Here is a 23216-nt window from a genome sequence, read left to right as displayed (position 1 = left end):
GGGCAGGCTCTGGGAACCTCGGGGCACTTCGGGGTGGGAAGCCTGGGCTCCGGCTCTGCTCAGAGTGACTCCGCGTGGGTGCCGGCTCCCTAAGCCTCAGGTGCCTCATCTATAAAAGGGGATAACAGCAGTTCCTGCCGCAGCTGCATCTCAGGCTGCAGTGGCGTCCATCATGAAAATGGGCGTGCACGCCGCAGGGTAGAGGCCTGCTGGCTGGTGCAAAAGCTGGAGCAGGCGGCGGGTTATTCAGAGGTGAGCTTTCTACGGGAGGAAACTGTTCTCCGGTTAGCATTTCCCTCTCTCTCTGGCCCTGGGTGCCGAAGGCATCCAGGGAGGGCATCATTCAAGGCTTTTATTCCCTTGCTCGCCTGCCCCCCAAAGCCATGGAGAAGCTAAACCCTCGGCCTGTGGAAGTTCAAAGTCCAAGACAGCTGTGACCGTGGGATTCACCAAGCAAGAGCCGGAGGTTCCTCCAGCTCTGCAGCCTTCCTTGTCCAGTCGGCGCCCCAGGGGTGCCCTGGAAATGGCTCAGAACGCAGGTCCTTGCCAAGGTGAGGGGAGAAACTGGTCAGGGCAGAGCCCCAGGGGTGTGCCTCCTGCCAAGGCTTGCAGAAAATTGGGCAGCCTCCGCTTCCTGGGCTCCGAGGGCCTTGCAGGGCTCTTCTCCCTGGAGCACGGTCAGAGTTCCAGAGCTGGAAGCCACTGTGAGCTCTGTCTCACCAGCCACCTCACTTCCCAGGGGACAAAACGCAGGCGCACAGAGGTGGCCTGCTAACGTCCTGCGTCCCTGAGAGGGAGGGCCAGCACTTGCACTCAGGCCCCTGCAGCCAGAGTTCTCTCCTCAGCCGCCTCCGGGGGAGGATCTAGGGGATGAGTGGGGCCTCTGAGGCCCTCGTCCCTCTCCTGTAAGTGCGCTCTGCCCCTGGCATCCTGATCCAGGCTCCTTTCACAGCCTCGCCCTGATCTTCCTTGGGCGTTTGCGGGCGGAGTCTTGGAAAGCTTCCTCTTCCCAGCTTCCCAGAGTGCTCAACACGCCTGAAAGACCCTCAGAATTGCCTCTCAAACAGCAAGACTTCAGACATAGTGACATGCCATGGAAGGGCAGGCGGTTCAAAAATTCGCTAAAGATTACATTCTATAAATGCATTCCTCTTCTGTTTTCTTTCTATTTGGTTCGATAAAGAAACCAGTGTTGCTACAACAAGATGTTACAAATGGCTGAGAAAGAAAGACACACTATAAATAAATATAAGAGAGCTAACGACCCAACAAAGGAAAACGTGACTAAGGCAGGCGGTCAGGATTGGTGGGATGGAAAGGTCGGTACAACTATCACAAGGGCTTACACTGCTTCTGCAGCTCAGCTGTACACGTACATCGGAGTTTCCTGGCAGCCAAGGAGAAAAGGGATATATGGCCCACGATAGAGTCTTTACAGCCAGAGACAAAGAAACATATAAGTTCCTTGCAGGAAGGGAAGGACTGCTTGAAAAGGAATTTTCTGTGTGGTACTTCAGACGGGGACAGTGAATGATGCCTGAGGTCACCTGTGTCTTCAAAATGACATCCTGGCAGCAAATGCATGGATTGCTTTTTGTCAATGCAAGGTCGCAGCTCAGCAAAGGCTATTCTTTGAGCAGTCAAAGGCCTCCTTTGACTCAGGCGGAGAGCCTCCTCTCAAGGCAGGATGAATGCAGGGAAGGCAGGACATCTCATTTACTCATATTACTGTCAGTGGGGTGGCCATCGGCCGCGTAAGGTCTCACCCAAACTGGGGCGCTCTGGGGAGTGAAAGAGGCCCTGCTGATAATTACAGAGGAGCAAGAGGCATCAATCAGGGCCGTCCCAGGCAGACTGGGACAAATGGTTATAATCGATCTGTGTTTACCCTGCGACCCAAAGCAGGCACGGGTGCTGTCTCCGGGATCTGATACAAACATTTCCTCTTTGCTCTGAGGACTGAAAGGAGGCGAGGGTCTCCCGTGGGTGCCTAGACATTGGTTGTCCAGTCTCATCCCCTCCCCGGACAGATGAGGAAACTGATGTGAATTGCCCGAAAAATTGCACAGTGATGGTGGGGGAGGCAGGCCACCCTGTGCCTCCACTGCCCCCTCCTGCTGCCACGAGGTCTTGTCCCCACATCAGTGAATAAGCACCTTCTGTGACCTCTGTGGCCCAAGGGGCGCTGCCGTCTGTGTTCTTGGGGCAGGGGCTCAGCCCCAGGGGGCGTCAGCGGCCGTCCAGAGGCTGGTTAAACCTCAAAGAAGCCTTTCAGTTTCCATCCTCACGTCGCTGGGGCTGCCGGATGGGAGGAAAGGGGAGCCAACGGCGGTGGGGGAGTCCATCCAAGCTAAGGCAGGCGTCGGTGCTGCATCACGGAAAAGGCAGCTGACGTCTGCAGCACAGACGCAGCCCAGGGCTCCGGGCTGGCCTGTGACTCCCTGCGGGGGGGGGGGGGGGAGGCCCTTGGGTGCTATGTCTGGATAGGGACGGGTTGACTTTATTACGTACTACGTCTATTGACCCTTCCACACAAGGATCTCAAAGCGCCCCCCAAATACTAGCTGTTAGCGAGCTGGGCTTCTTCCGATGGATGGATGGGTCCCTGCTGCATGACAGGGTCTGGGTGAGGGTCAGCTGGCCGAGGAGGATCCTACACTCCCTTCACCAGGCCACAGGGTCTCCCAGGGCACGTGGGGAAGGGCCCGGTGGCTGCGGTTTGGAGCAGTTCCCAGGGGGAGTGGATGAGGGAGACAGTCAGGTGACTGTTATGTCATCGGGTAACTCACTGGGCTGGCACCACCTGTCTGGGCTCAGCCTCGGGCCTGCACCTGTGCGCTGGGCCTGGTGCTCTTCCGGAGAAGGGCCCCCTGCCTGCACCCTCGGGGGCAGGCGCAGCAGGAGGCATCGGCACCACTGACCATCCAGACTCTGGAGTCAGTGAGGCCTGGGAGCCAAAAGGCTCACATTTCGTCCCGCAGAGAGGGCCCCTGAGCTGCGACAGGCACTAGCCCCAGCCACACTGGTCCTCGGAGTCCTGGGCCCGTGCTCTCTGCTGCCCCCTTCGTGTCGCTGCAGGTCTGAGGTTCTTAAGACAAGGGCCGGGGGAGGGGCAGCCGGGACTGGCGCAGACCTGTTGCCCCAGGTCTGCGAATCTACAAGGAACTCACTTACGAGAACCAAGAACCCCAGCCTTGGGCTGGGTCACAATTCACCCCGGCATCGACGGTCTTTAACTCTTCAGCTCCCTTCGAAGGACCGTCTCCAAGCCCTGTGACCAAGTGACACGAAGAAAACGGCTCTTTTCTACTTCTGTGCCTCGGAGCGGATGTGTGAGATTTTAATGGAAACCTGACATGGCAGAGAAAAGCGCTGCCTCTGCAGAGAACTGGCAAGGACGCCGATAAACGTCACCGGTGACATGAGGTCCCAGGCAGTGGGTTTTCCTGCCAAGGCCCAAGAGCTGGGCCAACAGAGGCCTGAGCCTCAGGCCAGAGGCAGGACGGCCACCCTCTGCGGATGGCGGCAGAATGGGGTCTATCTCGCCTGCCACCAAGGCCACAGCCCTCAGAGCTCTGGCTTAGAAACATAGCCTAGAACTATGAGGAGAACTCGAGTTTCCAGAGCCAGGTGGCTGACATACGATGCGGCTCCCACTTCTGGAAGCTTCCACAGGTCTAGCTATTAGGACAGCCCAGCAAGGAGAGAGCAGGGGGCTAGGGCTAGAGCCATGAAAGCCTTGGGGGCGTAGGAAGAGAGGGAGGAGCCAACAGGCAAGGAGACCTGAAGCTCTGAAACCAAACTGGAAACCACTTCCACATCCAAGGTCAGGGTTTATCCAGAGTCAAGGTCATGGCTGTAGCTCAGAGTGGGCTCCCCAGGGTGCTCTTCCAAAGGGCAGGTGGGAGGCTGGCTCTGCAGGTGGCCAATTCCACCAGTCCTGGCAGCTTGAGTCTGTGTGGCTCTAGACCAGGGAGCTTGGGTCACAGCCAAATGAGATGAGACTGAGGCAATTCAGAGACAGGGGCCCGATGTCCAGGGGGCTGTTAGGTCAACCTGCCCCAGACGCGTGGCTCTTGCCTATAATTTAGACACATACTCGCATGCATGCACGCCGGTCTGCCAACATCTGGTCAAAATTTTATTGGCCATAAATAATAAAACATATTGATCTTAAAAACAGCAGGAAAGCAAGCCTTCCTCTTACTTTCAAAGGCTGAAACCCAGCGCCGAAGGCCAGAGGCCAGACAGGAGGCAAGCAGGAAGTGCTCTCACGTGAGGACCCGACACAAAACCAGTATTCCTTGCCAGGACCTTTGTGTGTGATACTGCAGGTGTGTGTCCAAGACGGGGCGGAACTCTTTCCCTGCAAAGAGGGGTAAAAGCGGCTGGGGGCTCAGCTGGTGGCAAGAGAGGCTGGATGTGAAGACGCGGGCCTGGAGGCCAGCGGGAGACGTTGTCAGAGACCCGCAGGGGAAAGTGCGGACAGGCCGGGGGCCTGCCTGGGAATGAGGGGTGCGGCGGAAACCGAAAACGTCTCCCACTAGCCAGTCCTCTGTCTTTCTTTCCTTCTTTCTGTCTTTTCAGGGCCGCACCCGCAGCACAGGGAGGTTCCCAGGCCAGAGGCCGAATCAGAGCTGCAGCTGCCGGCCTGCCCCACAGCCACAGCCACGCCAGATCGGAGCCGCATCTGCGACCTACACCGCAGCTCACGGCAATGCCGGATCCTTCACCCACGGAGCGAGACCAGGGAGCGAACCTGCGTCCTCATGGACACCAGTCGGATTTGTCTCTTTTGAGCCCCAGTGGGAACTCCCCAATCCCCTTTCTATTAGTAGCTGAAGCCCCGGGCATCAGAGAGGTCTGTGGTCACCCAACTAGCCTGTGTTAACCAGCCTCCTTTGCACCTAGTTATGGCCAACAGATATGGCTCTCGGGTCATGGCCAGAAGGAAAGGTGCCTGCCCTCCCTGTCCCCATTTTCGGAGGAGGGAATGTGGAGGAAGGGGTGGCGATGAGCCAACTCTGACCACATGGACGGGAGCCTGGCCCCAAGGGGCAGTGTGAGGCAAGGCCACCTGAAACCATCTATCTTGTCTTTTTTTTTTGCTTTTTTTTTTTTTAAGGGCTGCACCCTCAGCGTATGGAGGTTCCCAGGCTAGCGGTCCAATTGGAACTGTAGCCACCAGCCTACGCCAGAGCCACAGCAATGCAGGATCCGAGCCGTATCTGCAACCTACACCATAGCTCATGGCCACTCGAGATCCTTAACCCACTGGGTGAGGCCAGGGATCAAAGCTACAACCTCATGGTTCCTACTTGGATTCACTTCCATTGGGCCACGACGGGAACTCCTGTCTCTTGTCTTAAGCCACAGCGACTTGGTCTCGTTTGGAGCAGCTGAACAAACATACTAACTGGCGCAGGGGGTTGCAATGCAAGACTGGTCCTGGGAAGGCTGACAAGAGCTTGACAGAGCCCACACCTGCAACGCTAGGACACAGGGAGAGGGAGCCACACAGACTGAGCGCCAGAGCTAAAGGACCCGATGGGCTCCTGCTGCGGGGCACGCGTTTGCCCAGGAAGCCCAGAAGCACGACTCCAAAGGCAGCTTCAGTACTCAGCTTGTGCTTGGATCCTGGCTTCTCCACCTCCCAGCCGGAGACCTTGGGACCCTCTCTAAGCCTGCCTCCCCCCCATAACGCGGGAACATAAAGTGCCACGTGTGGTTTAAACGGGGTTACTTCATACATGACACGTAGGGTGGCCCCTCCCACTACGCAGTAAACGGTCCGGAAGGAAGCGCCGCCGCTGCTCCTGAGCAAAGACCTTCTGTCTGAGGCTCTGCCGCCGGCCTGTGCGAAGACGGCCCGGGCGCCGATCCTCGCTCTGCTGCTTTGAGGCCACGGACTGTGGAGGGCATGAAATCAAATGCGGAAAGGACGGGCCGACCTCGGGCTACGTGCTCCGCTTTACTGCGCTTTGCACGTCGTGTGTTTTTCACAACGTGAAGGTGGGTGGCAACTCTGCGCGGAGCAAGTCCGTCGGGGCCATTTTTCCAAGAGCCTCCGCTCCCTTCCCGTCGCTGCGTCACATTTTGGTAATTCGTGCAATGTTTCAGGCTTTGTCATTAGCGTTACCCTTGTTAGGGTGCTCTGTGATCCGTGACCTTGGAGGTCCCCGTGGCAGTCATCCCGCGGCCCCCCGAACCACGCCCACACGAGACGGCAGGCCTACCAGATACGCGCTGTGTGGTGTCGGCTGTGACGCCCCGACAGGGCGTTCCCCCACTCCCTCCCTCTCCTCGGGCCTTCCTATTCCCTGAGACACAATACCATTGAAATCAGGCCAATTAACAACCCTACGTGGCCTCTGCGTGTTCAAGTGACAGGAATAGTTATATGTGTCGCACCTTCAATCAAAAGGCAAAAATGATCAAGCTTAAAGAGGAAGGCATGACGAAAGCTGAGAAAGGCCAAAAGCTAGCCTTAATCCTTTTTGCTGGTGGAGGGTCTTCTCTCGGTGGTGGTGACTGCTCACTGATCAGAGAGGGGTGGCTTCTGAAGCACGGGGTGGCCATGACAGCTATTAAAATAAGACAACAATGAAGCTTGCCCCATTAATTGACGGCTCCGTTCACTAACAATTTCTCTGCAACATGTAATACGGTTTGCTAGCAACTGACCTTCGACAGAATCTCTCTCAAAATTGGAGTCAGTTCTCTCAAACTCTGCTGCTCTATCAGTTAGTTTTCTTGATTCAATGATCTTTACAAAATCTTCACCAAGAGTAGGTTCCATCTCAAGAAACGACTTTCTTTTCTCACCCCAAGGGGCAGACGGATCCAGGCTGCAGATTGGATGGTGAGCAGGGCATCCGACAAGACTTGGGGCAGAGCACCTGGGCTCCCCCCACCCCTCCCGTGGCTGGTCTGCCTCCCAGGCCCCTCCCCACCTTTCTCTGGGTCTGGAAGTTTCCTCCAGCCCAGGCACAAGAGGAGGCCTGGAGGCACTCTGCCTGCCAAGGGGCCCCGTCACCTGTCGCAGGAAGCCCCTAACGCCGCTCTGCTGTGTGACCCTCAGCAAGGCGTTTCCCTCTCTGGGCCTCAGTTTTCCCTCGAGTAACATGAAGAAGTTGGGCTAAATGACCTTGAGGGTCCCTTCCATTCTGGCAGGTCTAGATTTAGGATTCTAAGACCAGGCGGACGTGTGACCAACTGTGAAAAATGCTGGCCAGGTTTCCTGCTGTGCTCAGGCCAGCTGTAACGTTGATCTTGAGCCAGGGAAGATTTCCATGGGGCAGATGAAGCCCAAATCCCCATCAGACCTTGGGCAGGTGAGCATATAGCCAGGGATACGTGCTGACCTTTGGAAAAGGCACTCCTCCCCGTGCCTGGCTGAGAGGTGAACTGGCAAGGCCAGGCTGCCCTCCCCGCCAAGTCTTGCGGCCATTCCCGGGGAGGGCTGGGGAAGGGTGCCCTGCCAGCCCCGTCACGGTCCGCCATGGTTGCCATGACACCAAGCAGCCTACAAATCTTGGCTGAAGCCCTGCTCTCCCCCAGCCAGACGCTGGACTCACCTGCAGGATTCTGACGTCCCTCTGGATGGGGTCCCCCCCACCGCTGACCCACCCGCAACCAGGAGGGTTCAGGGCACAGCAGGCTGCCCCTTCCCGGGATCCCTGTGCATCCCTGCTCCCCAGAGCCACCCGTGCCGCCCAGACCTCCAGGACACTTGCCCCAACGGCCTAGATCCTGGCCGGGAGCTGCCGGCTGACCCCTCCCTGACTTCGGCTTCATCATCGCCAAGCCTGGCAGTTTCGGCTTCCTCTGTCTCCTTGCGCTCGCTCCAGGGGCTTTGGTCCAGGACGGAAGTTCCTAAGACTGACGGCGGAACAAAAAACCTGGGGCGCTTTCTCCTTTAGATTTTTTTTTCTAAATACTTTATTAATTTTTTGTCTTTTTAGGGCTGTACTCGCAGCATATGGAGATTCCCAGGTAAGGGGTCTAAGTGGAGCTACAGCTACCAGCTTATGCCACAGCCACAGCAATGCCAGATCCAAGTTGCATCTGTGACCTACACCACAGCTCATGGCAACGCCAGATCCTTAGCCCACTGAGAGAAGCCCGGGATTGAACCTGCAACCTCATGGTTCCTAGTCAGATTTGTTGCTGCTGCGCCACGATGGGAACTCCTAACTTTTTTTTTTTAAATGAAAGTGTACTTGAAAAATTTTAAGCCATTGGAGAATTGTACTGCCTCCTCCTCCTCCCCTGCACCCCCAGCCCCTAAATGCCCCTCCTCAGAGAAGCTACAGTTAGTTTAATGTATTCTTGCTGACACCCTGAGGCATTTATGTAAATACCCATGTGTACACTGGACCTTTTATATAAATGAAGAATAAACATAGCATACATCCTGATCTGTGACTTGCTTTAAAAAAAAAAACACCTATGCGGGAGTTCCCATCGTGGCTCAGGGGAAACGAATCCGATTAGTCTCCATGAGGACTCGGGTTTGATCCCTGGCCTTGCTCCGTGGGTCAGTGATCCAGCGTTGCCATGAGCTCTGGTGTAGGTCGCAGACGTGGCTCAGATCCCCCTGCTGCTGTGGCTGTGGTGTAGGTCAGCAGCTGTAGCTCTGATTTGACCCCCAGCCTGGGAACCTCCATATCCCGGGTGTGCGGCCCTACAAAAGCAAAAACCAACCAAAAACCCATCTATGCATGGCTATCCCGGCTCCCCTCAGTCTTTCTAGGGGCGGCATCGTCTTCCACTTGGGGCTGTACTCAAAGTCAGCCGGTCCTTTGTGGATGGATACAAGGTTGTTTCCGGCCCTTTCCAGTCCAAGAGATGCTACAAAGGACACCCGCACACTCAGCAAGTGTCCCCATAGGATGACGTCCCGAGAGGGGCCACGCTTGGCAGAGGGAATCTGCTCTGGAGCTTCACGGGGTCCTGACACAGTGCCATCCAATCTGCACACATCCCGCCCCCACCAGCCGTAGCGAGAGGACCTTTCTCCAAATGGCTTCCTGCCCGGGTACCTTTTTCATATGTAGTAACAGGAAAATGGGTGCATTGCTTCCCATCACTGCCATTAACCGATCACCATGCAATTCGTGGTAAAAACAGCACGTTATTATCTCATGGTTCCAGAGGCCCGAAGTCTGAAATGGGTCTCACTGGGCTCAAGGTAAGGTCAGGCCACGTTTCTTTCTGGAACCAGGGGAACGTCCATTTTTGGGCTCTGTCCACCTTTCAGATGGTACCTGCATTCCGCGGTCGCTGGCCCTGTGCGTCTCCACCGCAGGTACCGCCAGGCCACCTCTTTCTCCCACTGTGTCACTCTGACTGCCCTGCCTCTCTACCGGCTCCTGCGAAGATGCTGGGCCCACCTGGATAAAGGAGGCTAATCCCCCACCTCCATGTCCTGAAAATGTAATCACCTCTGCAAAGGCCCTTTTGTCATGACACGCCACATGTTCCCGGGTTCCAGGGATTAGGGCGTGGACATCACCGGGGAAGACCTGCCTGCCGCAATGGTATCAATATATATATATTTTTCCCTTCTTGGGGCCACACCTGCGGCATATGGAAGTTCCTGGGCTCGGGTTCGAGTTGGAGCTGCAGCTGCCAGCCTACATACGCCACAGCCACACCAATGCCACATCCAAGCCACGTCTGTGACCTACACCACAGCTCACGGCAACGCCGGATCCTTAACCCACTGAGGAAGGCCAGGGATCCAACCTGCATCCTCACAGACACTATGTCAGGTCCTTAACCCGCTGAGCCACAACGGGAAGTCCCTCTGACTATTTTTTTAAAATCTGTATTTCCGGTTCTCTAGTGAGGTTTAGAACGTTGCGTGAGCTGACTGAGCAATGATTTCTTTCAGGGAGTTATTTTTCATACCCTTACTTTATGTTTCCCATGCATTATATTTTTCTTTGTTTCTGCAAAACTCTTTCAAGAGTGGGGATGGTGATCCTTCTCTGTATGAACGGCAAATACTTCTCCCTGTCATTAGTCTTTAACTTGGCTGAACAGAAACAGTTTTGCGTCTGCGTGGTCAGGTGCATCATCAACCTTTCCTTTGATGACTTTTAGGTTTCATGTCCAAGACTATTTTTTAGACTGCCACCCACGTTCCTTCCAGTCCCTGCATGATTTCTTCCCTCCCTCCCCTCTCTCTGTCCCTCCCTCCATCCCTCCTTCCCCTCCTTCCTCTCCGTTGCTCCCTTGGCTCCGTCTGGCACTTATGTTTGCGTAAGGAGTGGAGCAGCGACAAAGTTAGTGGTTTTCAGCACAGCGAACGCAGTGTCCGGTTGTCCTGGTATCGTTCTTGACTAGTCCACCCTCGCTCCATCGGAATGTCCTGGCGCAACTCCTAAGAGCACAGGTTCCATGGCGTTCCCACCGTGGTACAGCGGGGTAAGGATCCGGCGCTGTCTCTGTGGCAGTGTGGGTCACTGTTGAGGCACGGGTTCAACCCGCAGCCCAGCACCGCTGCAGTTGTGGTATCTGCAGCTCAGGTTCCATCTCTGGCCTGGGAACGTTCACATGCCGTGGATGTTGCAAAAAATAAAACAAACAAACAAAAAGCACAGGTTCTGGACTCCTCCAGATCCACTGAAACAGAATCTCCAGGAAAACAGTCCCAGAATCTGTATTTTTACAAAACTCCCTATGTAAACATCTGACACAAACTTTTCGACAGCCTCGTATTTGGGGAAACTGCTGGAATGCCTCGAATTGCCTGATATAAGGACTCACCTTGCCTCTAGGTTCCCAATGTTCCTCCACCTGTTTCTCCCCCTCCCCCCCGCCCCCGCTGACCTCTTCAACTGCCAGCCTCACCCGGCCTCGGCCTCCGTCCAGGACGCTCAGCAGCTCCCAGTACAGGGAGAGGCAGCCAGTGGTGTCTCCGCCTCGTCAGGCCCCGCCCTGCCCCGCTCCCGGCCTCCTCTCTCCACCTGCACTCTCACCTTGCGCCCACCTAACCCAGTGCTCTTGACCCCTCTGCCCGGACCCCAGGGATCAGGCAGAGCAAGGAGTCTGCAGGCTAAACCCACAGAGGAGTCAGGGAATTGCTTTCTGAAAGGACATGTGTTTGAACAGGACCTTGAAAGACGGGAGAGGAGGCCCCGTTGAGGCTCAGCGGTAATGAACCCAACTAGCATCCATGAGGACGCAGGGTCGATCCCTGGCCTCGCTCAGTGGGTTAAGGATCCGGCCTTGCTGTGAGCTGTGGTGTAGGTCGCAGACGAGGCTTGGATCCCACGTTGCTGTGGCTGTGGTGTAGGCTGGCGGCTGCAGCTCTGATTGGACCCCTAGCCTGGGAACTTCCGTATGCCACGGGTGCGGCCCTAAAAAGATCCCCCCAAAAAAGGGTAAACGTTCATGGTTAGGCTTGAAAGAAAAGGATTCTAGCCTAAGGGGGGAGAACAACATACACACGCAGAGCTCGGGAGGCAGGAACGCGGCCACAGGGAATGCTGAGTTTGTTGCCTCTCTCACCCAGGGCTTCGCGGTTCCCGAGCCCTGTGTCCAGACAGGGGCCCCACCCTATGATGGGGCGGGTTCGGGGCATGAGCAGAAATGTTCCCACATTCCCTCCTGGGCCCTAGAATGACAAGAGAAAGCTCCAAATTGTGAAGGCCGAGTTCTGCCAAAGGGATCTTCCCAGGGAGCTGGGGTCAGAACTGACGCTCAGAACGCAGGCAGGAGGCACAATCTGATCCCATGGGGTGGCCAGGGGTGGGCTGCTGGGCTGCATCAGGCTCCCAGGGAGACCAGCCCCCACACCCTCTGGCGTGGGCCCACTCGTGGAAAACAGGCCCCGCCAGGGTCTGACGGATGCCTCGAGTCAGGCCTGTGGCCTCACCCGTCAAACAGCATCTTCCTGGTGCATGTGTCCCCCCCGCCCCTGCCCTGGGACTGGGTAGGGGCTGGACCTTATTCGCCTCGGCATTTCAGTGCCTGGCACTGGAGCCCGCGCTGAGTAAAATGTTAAAGATATTTTAAAAACACTTCAGCAAGCATCTACCCTGCGTCCGACCATCCTCAGCACCCGTGTACCGGTCCTTGGGCACGTCCCCTTTTGCCGATGAGAGAACGGAGGCTCAAAGCGGGGAAGCGAATTGCTGCTGACGATACAAGGCAAGGCAGAGGTGGGATTTGAGCCCTGCGTTCCAGCCGCCACCAAGAGCACCCCCAAGAGCTCTGGCTGGAGTCAGAAGGGCTCGGGCAGATTCTGCCTCCCTTCCCAGCACCCCAGCTTCTCCAGGAAGTCTTCCGGTTAACCGCAGCCATCTCCACTTGCACCAAAATCTACCCCCCCACCCCCGCCATGTGCAATCAGTCTGCACGACCCTGTTATACCCCAGGGCTGAGTTTCTTGATAAATGCTTTTCATCAACAATGAGTGGCGGATTATTCACTGTCTGGGCAGCTCTCAAATCATTTCCCTTGGCTGACTGTCTCTGCTCCTACTTTCTCTTCTTCTGCTCCCTCCCCACCTCAAAACCCAGACAAGTCTTGGAATTTCTCCACTGGTCGAAAAGCAAATTCTATTCATAGCAAAGAGAAACCAGGTAATCCCGGGTGCATTAGACCTGGCTCGTGTCTGTCTTCCTGCTCGAAAGCCCAGGGATCAAGGCGGAATTGACCTCACTGGGGACCACAGACTCCAGAGGCATCGCCAGGAGAGCAGAGACAGAGTCCACAGCCAAGACGCAACAACAGTGCAGCCAGAGCCGCCGCCAGACCCTCGGAGCCCAGACTCAGCCCTGACTATATCTGCGGCTGTGACGCCAGGCAACTGAACGCTCAGGACCGGTGGGGCTGTTCTTCGCGTTTCACACCACAGCTCCATCAGGCAGGGATGGGGGTCACCCGTGTTTCACAGGTGACGAAACTGAGGTACGAAGTCACAAAGCTGGTCCTGGCTGAGCTGGAACCTAAGCCTGGGCCATCAGAGGACCTCGCGTGGAGACCCTCCAGGCAGTGGGGGCCAGGCCAGTCTCGCAGACAGAACTCAGATGTGTGTCACAGCGCTGACACCTTAGTAACCAAACATTGTTCCCAGAAGCCTTTCTTCCCCACCACGTGGACCAGCCTTGTGAAGAGCTTTGCTCCCCGCCTTTCGCCTGGAAAAGTAGCCACCACGGGTTAGTCTTTCTCATCCCTTGAGATGCTCAGTCGCAATGGGAACAAGACTTACACACGGTTCCCACTGAGACCGAACATCTCGAGAGATCAGGAACTGGAGCCTGGGCTCAGCAAGACCCTGGGGAAGCCCAGATGCTCGCAGTGAATTAACCTACAAAGTCACCTATTGTCACAAATCTAGCTGTCTATCCCCCCGCCTATCTCATTACGTGTTGACAGCCACCTCGTTCCAGTAAGGACTCAAAGAGGCTTCTGGACACCCGTGAGACCTTGGCGAGCATCTGAACTTAGCTGACCTGCTTATCCTAAATGGTCCAGGAGGTACCTGTGGGTGAAAGAGCGCCAGGAAGAACAAAGCCTGAAATGAAAGCAGGGCAGCGTCGCACAGGCTTGCCTTCCGGCCAGTTGCATTCTGCCAGCCTCTCATCGACGCTGCCTACGAGAGCCCTGCACTCCGCCTTTGCCCCAGTGGCCTGCTCTCTCATCGGTGTCCAGCAGGTCTAGCTGTTCCTTTGAGAGCATTTCGTCTCTGCACAAATGACCACGGGGAGAAGGCACACCTGCCTACAAGCTTCCTAGGTCGTTAACAGTCCTTTGGTCTATTACAAAGGGTAGCCTATAGAACACACTTTAACACACCTGCACACGCATCATAAACTCTACAAGGATTAAAGACCAGAGGGACTGGGTGACCTACACCGTGTATTCCAGAGTGGACAATGACAAAAGCAGGGACTACCTGTGGTCTCCATCAACCTTGCCCATGTGGCAAGACGGATGTAACTGTGCGAGTAATGATACCGCAGCTGTCGTGTTGCTTTGCAGCTCACTTCTTCATTGAGTCACTCAGGCTGCAAGCACGACATGGGCCTTCACAGTGCCGGGCCAGTAATAGGAAAGCAGCATAAATTATAGGCCTTTCTAAAAAGCTATAGTAATCAAGATAGTTGTGACATCAACACAAGGGAGAGAACAAAACAGCAATCAGTGGAAACAAGAGCACAAGAAAACAGACCCCACATAAACCTTCGCCTGATTTTATAACTAAGGTGTTGAGACAGGCTGGCACCTGGGACCTGGAACCCTTCGCTGCAGAGCTCACACCTGGACAAATGGCTCCTTGAGCAACAAAATACAAAGAAATGATATGGGGCTAAAAATAACTGTCTCCATGCACAGTTGGGGCATGTTACAGACACTAAGATGCAAAAGACCCCCCAGAAAACCCAACTGCCACTTCCCAAGAGCTGGGAGCAAAAACAGGGAACAATGAGCAAGGGGAGGGTTGTAAGCATGCCCCCTCGCACCCCACACCACCGAAGGGGTGGGCAAACCGCCTGGGCTGCCCTCCAGCCCTGGACCTGCCCACACCCCCACCCCACATAAGGAACGAGCTCGCCCCTCCACCCCCAACCTCGGCAAAAGGAGCGAGGGAACCTGTTACTTGGTTTCGCTCCCTCTTGCTACAGCAGGGCTGTGAATAAAAGCTTGCCTGAATTTCTTGTGTGGCCTCCTAACAATTTCTATTGATTAAGGAAGGCCAAGAACCCTGGTTGTAACAGTGTGACTGCATTTGGTGTGTGTGTGGGGGGAATGTTGGTATTTTCAATAAATGGTGCTGACTCAATTGGAAATCCATATGGAAAAAGAAAAAAAAAAAACAACTTGGCTTAACCATACACAAAAAGTAATGTGAAAAGGATGATTGGCCTGAATACAAAAGACTAAAGTTTGTAGCAGAAAAACACAAGAACATACCTTCATGAACTTGGGGGACAGTAAAGATTTTTCACACGGTTCACAACAAGCAAAACCACTTAGAGGAAAGCATGGTTAAACTGGGCATCATAAGATGAAAAACCGTCCACTGATTTTACAACTAAGGTGTTGAGACAGGCTGGCACCTGGGACCTGGGACCCTTTGCTGCAGAGCTCGCACCTGGTGTCATAGAATAAAAGGCAAAAGCACAGACTGGGAGAAGGCACTGCAACACATATTCCACAAAGGACTCAGCCAGAAGATAAAAAAAGGCCTACAGATGAATATTAAGAAGGCGCACAACCCAATTAAAAATGGCCAATGTTAACTCAAAAAGAATCGAAGATCTAAACATAAGAGCTGGGCTATAAAACTCTTAGAAGAAGCACAGGGGAAAAGCTTCATGACATCGGATTTAGCAATGATTTCTTAAATAGGAGACTAAAGCACAGATAATCAGTGTAAAAACAGATAAACTTGACTCCGTCAGAATTTAAAACTTTTCTGTACCGAAGGACACAGTCCACAGGGTGAAAAGGCGGTCTACAGAATGGGAGAACGTATTTGCATGTCATATATGTGATAAGGGGTTATATCCAGAATACATAAAGAACGACAACTCGAGAACAAAAAACAACCAACCAGATGAAAAAATGAGCAAAAGTCTTGAACAGGCATTTCTCCAAAGATATACGAGTGGCCAGCAAGCACATGAAACGATGCTCAGCATCACTAATCATTGGGGAGATACAAATCAAAACTGTAAGACACTACATTGCACACATTAGGAGGGCTATTATAATAATAATTTAAAACACCACCCAGAAAATAACAAGGATCGACAAGGATGCAGAGAAACTGGAATCCTTATGAACCGTTGGTGGAGATCCAAAACCGTGCAGCCTCTGTGGAAAAGAGTACGATGGTTCCTCAAAAAAATTAAAATAGAACCACCAAGTGACCCAGACATTCCACTTCTGGGTATATGCTCCAAAGAATCGAAAGCAGAGTCTCAGAGAGACATTTGCAGACCCAGGCTCAAGGCAGCATTCTTTGCAAAAGCCCAAAGGTGGAAATAAATCCCAGTGTCCCCGGACGGATGACCGGAGGAACTGCATGTGGTATATCCATGCAAAGAATATGAGCCAGTCTAAAAAAAGAAGGAAATTCTGACACATGCGACAACATGGGCGAACCCTGAGAATACGATGCGAAGTGAAATACACCAGTCACAAAAAGACACAGAGTACATGACTCCACAAATTCCAAGTACCTAGAAGAGCTAAATTCATAGAGACGGAAGGAAGGGGGGTTACCAGGCGCTGGCAGGGAAAGGGGAATGGAGATTTGTTGCTTCATGAGTATAAAGTTTGAGTTGTGCAAGATACAACGAGTTCTGGAGCTTCACTGATCTTGCGCAACCATGTGAAAATACTTCATAGTACTGAACTTAAAAAATACTTCATAGTACTGAACTTAAAAATATAGCTTACCACAATTTTTAAAAATGGCCAAAGACGTGAAGAGGTATTTTTAAAAAGAGGTTATCTAAATGGTCAACAAGCATGTGGAAACGGGCTCAGCACCATTGCTTCTTAGGGAAATATAAATTAAATCTACCACACATTCGCCAGAGGGGCTCACAGGAAACACACAAAATGATACCAAATGTTGGCAAGAGTGTGGAGCACCTGGAACCCTCCTCCTGCATAGCTGGTGGGAAGGCAAACAGACTCAACCACCTGGACAATTGATGGGTAAAATCTTCAAAGTCAGACGCACACCTCCCCCATGACCTGAAGATTCCACGCCTAAGCCTGCTTCCTACAGAAACACACAGCTATGTCTGCCAACAAATGCAAACGAGAATGTGCATAGTAGCTTTATGTTACGAAACAGCAAAAACTGGAAACGACCCAAATGGCAACAACAAATAGATAAATAAATTGTGGTATATTCCCATAAGGATTATCACAGAGTAATTAAAAAGGACAAAGCACTGCTACAGACAAAAATACAGATGGATATCACAGATAAAACAATCAGCAAAGGAGGCCAGGCACAGCGACTGCATCCCACGCGACTCCGTTTAGTTGAGATTTAAGTAGAGGCAAAGCTAATTTTACTGTCTTAGACCTGAGCACAGTGGTTCGCTTTGCTGAGGCAAAAGGTAGTGCCTTGGGGGGGGGGGGGGTCGGGGAGGAGCTTCCGAGGGACAAGGCAGGGTCTACATCTCGATTTGGTGACGTATGCATTCCACGAGTAAAAACGATTCGAGTCGTAACCTTGTGCCAGGTGTACAGCGCTGTGTGTTTGCGATGCCTCAAGTTTATGAGTCTGAAGTGCCATCTACGAGGCTAAGGAGGCACCTGTTATGCCTCAATTTAAAAAAAAGGCTCGGACTTCGCACTTGAAAAACACAAAACCTACGGGAAGAGAAACACAAACAGAAAGAGGTCGTAAGGTGTGGGAGACGCCACGACAGAGAGAGGCTCTGCGTACAGGCTCGGGTGGGGAGGAAGGGCCGCGGCGGGAGAGGCTTGGGAGAAGGCCCACAGGGCTCTGAAGGACCGTGGGGTTCCGCCAAACAGAAAAGGGGACTCGTGTGGCCAAAGGCGGGAGGCTGCTGAGAGTGTGAGAAGGGAGTTCAGGGCGTCAGAGCACAGGGGTGGGAGATGGAGCCGAGGCCACGAATCGAGGCAGTCCTCAGAGCTGCTCATTTAGAGGGGTCCCCATAAACATTTGTTGAGGGGATGAAGGAGCCTTCCCTCGGTCATGACACATCCAGGCTTGGAGTTGAGGGCATGGCGTGTTTGCAGGGCAGTACGTGTGGATGAGATGCAGCCAGGGTGTAATCGTGGAGCTTGTTTCTTCTCAAGTTAATTTCCCCAACGTTTAAGGTCTCCCAGGCCCCAGAATTAGAAGCCGTCCTCACTCAGTTATGGTTCTGATCCTCTGCTAGGAACACAAAGGGATTTGCGGGGGTTTTTTTGTATTTACCTTCCACACCACCTCACCATTCTGATAATTATATATTTCTGGTTGCTCTGGCAGTTGCCTTTAATACCCTCCAGGAATATACTTAAATTGCCATTTCCTGGTCTGTCGACCTCAGGCAGAGCATCTATTCATTTCCCGCTATGAACAACGAAGAAATTCATGCACGGTCTCACCTTCCCATCTCCTTTCCTCTGTCCACCTTTAAATTTCTGGTAGTGATATGCTTATTATTACCCTGCCAAATCTCATAACAGTTACATTCTCTTCTACATGACAACTAAGTCTGGTCTATACAGGTTAACTCCAAAAGAGGAAGCGAATGTAACACTATGGCTGTAACGGGATCACTTCCCGAGGAACTGGACCCGAGGGAAAGAGATGTAATTCCACATGGCTGCAGCTCTGTCCCAAGAAGAGGAGTCTTCCACAAGTTACCAACAAATCAGTCTTCCCACACTTTATTCATGGCTCCCTTCATTTCTTGATTCGCCTGTTATTTATTATCTTTTTTGGTTGACAGAAATAACTCCAGAGTTTTTTCCTTCCGGAGACAGGGATCGCTGAGTACATCCATTCTCCACACTCTTACACGTCGGAAGTCTTTATGCCGCTTTCAAGGTATGAGGAGGCGGACTTCTTAGCTCCAAATCCTCCTCCTCCAGAGTTTTGAAGGCGCTGGGTCACCGTCCTCGGGCATCTTCCCTACGGACGAGAAATTCCAATGTAAGTGTGATTCTACCTGGAAGCTTGTCGTTTTATATCCCTGATGTTCTGAAATTTCAACAAGATTGACTACCCCAATGTTCCTTTTCACTAATTCCTGTCCTGAACTCAGTGTGATTTTTCCATTCTAAAGCGGTGCGTGTTTCTTCAAGCTCAGGGGAATTTTCTTTTGTTACGTCTTTGATTTTTTTCTACTTCTTCTTCTTCTTTTGCCATTGTCTGTCACCTCTGCTTCGGATTTCCTATTTGATGAATATAAAACCTCCTGGATCCATCCACTAACTTTCTCTCCTGATGTTTTACTCAACATTCTGGGATATTTTCTTAGTTGGGACTTCTTTATCACCAGTCTGGTCTTCCTCTATATGCACTGTGTATTAGTTTATCCACGGAATTCTTCTGGGAGTCATATTTTAATTTTCAATAATTCTTTCCTTTATCTGATAGCTCCATCTTCATCGCTCAGCTGGCTCCTTTCTATTACATGAGATAATCTCTCCATCACTGCCAAGGATACTAATGATAATTTACCTTAGGGTTCTCTTCCATTTGAACTATTTCCCTTGGAGTGAGCGCTTCTTCTCTTTTTCATTTTAGGTGTTCTTTTTTTTTTTTTTTTTTTTGCTACTGGTTTTCTTCTAGTCTTTGGTGACCCTGATAGTCCATACATATTTATGAATATTTATGCTGTGAAGTTAGCATATGTGTTACGATACAAGTTCTAGCTCCTGTAACAAGGACCCAGCTGTAAGACTGGCTTAGACGAGACAGAAGTCTTGTGGTACCAGTTTGCATGTAAGCGGCTGTGGGATAACAGGATGACCTCACGGTGTGGGGATCGTTGATCTTGCTTTTCTGTGACCCACGGCGTTTGCCACCGCTATGCCCACACCCTAGTCAGCAAGAAAGAGACAGGGGAGAGCAGGATGGGGAGTTGGACTTGGGATTTTGGCTCACACCAGCCACAGGGCCACACCTGGTTGCTAGGAAGCCCAGGAAATGCAGTCTTTACTTGGGTGGCCATGTGCCTTGCTAAAATGGCATCCTGCAGAAGAAGAGAAGAAGGATACCGGTGAAAAGATGAACTGGAAAGGGCTACCTGTGAGGTCTTCGGTCTACTTTTCTGACAGGTTTGCCCTTGAATGTGACGGGGGAATCATGAACCTATTCTATGTAAGGTTCTTTAGGAAAGAGTAGAGCATTTTGATGGCACACAGCCAGTAAGGACTGTGGAGAGGACGCTGGCCAGTGGACTCCTGCAACTGCGCAAAGAAGGGCTTTACCCCACGGTGGGCACAGTGATATACTTCACCCCGAGCTCCCTGCCTGGCCCTGGCCCTGGAACTGAGTCGGCTGGGTCGCTCCGGAACTCCCGCAGCTGAGCTCCTACCTCGGGTTCTGGCTCCATTATTTCCCTTAGAGAGGGTTTCTTGGGAGCTGGCCTGTCACTGGCTGCCTGCCTCTGCATGTAAAAAGTGAGAGGGGTTGAATTGGACTTGCCCTTTGAAAAGTTCTTCAAGGGACTCTGCAACCCTGGCAGCCTCTTCCTGTTCTTTGTTTTGCTGGCTCTTGAACGATGCTTGGCTTTCACGGGATGAAAACCACTCAGGCCTCTGGGGTCTTGGCTGCAGTGTCTTCTGCTCTGATTTCTCCATTGCTATGCAATCTCCTGGACTTCCTATCTTCTGCTGTAAGATTTATCGACATTTTTGGTTCATGAGTGGCTTTCCGTCTTGTTCCCCAATATGATGGTGTTATCCTTTCAAAGCTGGCCTTCTCTGTGATCTAATAATTTCCAGGGATTCCATGGAGGTGGACACTTGTGCTCCAGCTGTTAGGAAATCTTTGGGTTGTGTGTGACTCACTGGCAGAGAGTCACATGGCCATTCAAGGAGACGGACACACCAGGAGGGAGGAGGCCCCTTTCAGCTGGGGGCTGTCATCTTAGAGCCCCACACTCTCCACTCTTTGGAGGGTTCATTCAGTGCTCCTGACTCCAGCACCCCCCGCCCCACCCACACTGAGGGATGAAGGCTCCATCAAGGGTAGGAACAGCCGGTCCTGCTCACTTGGGCAGCCGGGTGGTCCACCAGGCAACATTAATGACCTGACTGTCCGAGGGGCCTGCAAGCCGCTGAGTGGGCACCTGGCATGTCCTTCTGCCCTCTCTCAGATTCTGGGGAAAGCCTTTGGAGGTAGCCAATTAGCCAGCCCCCACTGTCACCCAGGAGCTCAGAACCATGGAGCTGTCTACACTAAGGGTGCTGAGAGAAGGGGATCCAGAGGCTGCTTCTCCTCAGGTTGCTGCTCTCCTTCCCAAGACCCCTCAGGCTCTGCACGTAGTTTCCGCTCCCTGGTGGGGCTCCAAAGGCCTCTCCAGGGGGCTCCTCCCTGTGTCTCCAGCCTCTTCCCTCCCTTCTCCCTCCGATCTGTGTTCTGGCCTCAGGGAGCCGAAGAATTCTCAGAACACATGCTGTTCCCATTGCCCCAAACACCCAGTCCCTCCTAGACACGTGGCAAACTCTCAGTCCTCCAAACCCACCTGTGACGGTCCCTTGGCAGGGCCATGGTACCAGCATATGGTCAAACATCATTCTAGATGTAGGTACTTTTCAGATGAGATTAACATTTAAAGCTGCAGACTTTAAATAGATGACTCTCCATAACCTGGGTGAACCTCCTGCAATCAGCTGACAGAACAAAGACTGACCTCCCCTCAGTCTTCCTTCCTCAGGAAGGAACTCTGCCAGCAGATGGCCTTAGGGCTCCACGTGCCACTCCCTTGGGTCTGCACCCTCCCAGCCCACCCTACAGATTTGGGACTTGTCAAGCCTCCACAATTGTGTGAGCTGATTTCCTAGAATAAACCTCTCTCTCTCAATATATACATATTTTAAATAATACCTGTGGAGCACACAGCCCTTCGAGGGTGGTAGTGCCTTTAAGTTCACTTGACAGATCAGGCAAATAAGGCCCCAGAGGTCACAGGACCTGTCCCCACATATTCCGTAACAGGTGGACCGGGAGTCCCGGCAAGCAGGCGGCTCCCCCGCGTGTGCTCTGCTTGGCATCCCCTCCCCACATCATCTCCTGGCACAGCAGCAGCACGTTTAATCAAGGAAGGAGGAAAAAATGGCATTTTGCTCAAGCCTGAAGATCCAGAGACTTGGCTTTGCCCCTCCTCCCACGCCCCCTGCCCCTTCACGGAGCGACCTGAGCCCCTCGTGCCGACCTGTGCTGCCCGCTCCCGTATTTGAAATGAAGGGTGTGAACTGTAGTGGGTCTCTGGGGATCTCACCTGCCCTGATATTCTGGATGCTTCTGCTCCATAGCCTGGGTCTCACTTCCCCAGGAGGCCAGGGAGGGGTGGTGGAGGGCAGCAGGCCCCCTGGGGACCGACTCACCTCCCTGGATACAGGCAAGGCAGAGCCCTGCTCACTCGCCGGCAGGGACTTCCCTCCCTTCCTAAGAACTCCGATCCTTCCAACGTGCCACGAACCTCTCCAAATGAGCTTCCTGCTAGGTTTTGGCCCGAGTGAGTGAGCTCTCGTTCCCAAACAGGCTCACACCCCGTCCTCCTGCCCACGTCGCTCCGAGCTCCCCCTCCAGTGGCAGAGAGCACTGCCAGTTCCGTGTTGCTTACTGTGTGCATGGAGCTGGGCTCAAGACACTTTATGTCATTTGCTTTTTAGGGCCGCATTTGCGGCATACAGGCATCCCCAGGCTAGGGGTCGAATCGGAGCTGCAGGTGCCAGCCTACACCACAGCCACAGCCACACAGGATCTGAGCCACATCAGTAACCTATACCACAGCTCATAGCAATGCTGGGCCTTCGACCCACTGAGCGAGGCCAGGGATCAAACCCACGTCCTCATGGATCCTAGTCGGGTTCGCTTCGGCTGGGCCAGGACAGGAGCTCCGCAAGCCGTGGCCCTCGCTATGCTCAGTGTCACATGTCACGGCTCCGGCTGGAGATCTCGGAGGGCAGAGCTGTGTTTACGCTCCCCGTGCTTGCCCCAAGGCAGGCACTCACAGTTTATGAATGAACGAATGAATGAATGAAGTTGTTTTTGTTTGGTTTTGGCAGAGCCCATGCCACGTGGGTGTTCTCAGGTTCCTTAACCCACGAGGCAACTTGATCCACTAAGGAGCTCCTGCACGAAGCTATAATTGTGGAAAATCTTAGCTAATGGATAGTTTACAGAAGTCACCTGGATTCCTTTCTGGAAAAGAGGGTGTATTCATTTTCAAGACGAGAGAGTACATTAATCTGTTAATAAATGGAATTTTCTCAATTTCGCGTGTCTCATAAACATAACTTTTTGGAGCCTGCTCTATTAGCTGACGTCCAGTATAATTCACACGCCATAAATCTCGCCCTTTCCAACTTACGATTAAGCGGGTTTTCGCATATTCACAGGATCGCGCGATCATCACCACGAAATCCTGGGACACGTCCATCATTCCGAAAAGAAAGCCACCCTCCGCGGTCACTCCACCTTCCTCCCCTGCAGAGCCCTCAGTTACCTAACCTTCTGTCGCTACCAGTCTGCCTCTTCT

General features: G+C 53.0%; 1 protein-coding gene across 1 annotated transcript in view; it reads right to left on the bottom strand.

Annotated features, from left to right (window-relative positions):
- The window catches only part of HIVEP3 (HIVEP zinc finger 3), a 126927-nt gene that overhangs the window by 57382 nt on the left and 46329 nt on the right, over positions 1-23216 (bottom strand).

This window comes from Phacochoerus africanus, chromosome 8 (assembly GCF_016906955.1).
Source record: "Phacochoerus africanus isolate WHEZ1 chromosome 8, ROS_Pafr_v1, whole genome shotgun sequence".
NCBI classification, from domain to species: domain Eukaryota; kingdom Metazoa; phylum Chordata; class Mammalia; order Artiodactyla; family Suidae; genus Phacochoerus; species Phacochoerus africanus.
This window is presented reverse-complemented; position numbering and strand designations above follow the sequence as displayed.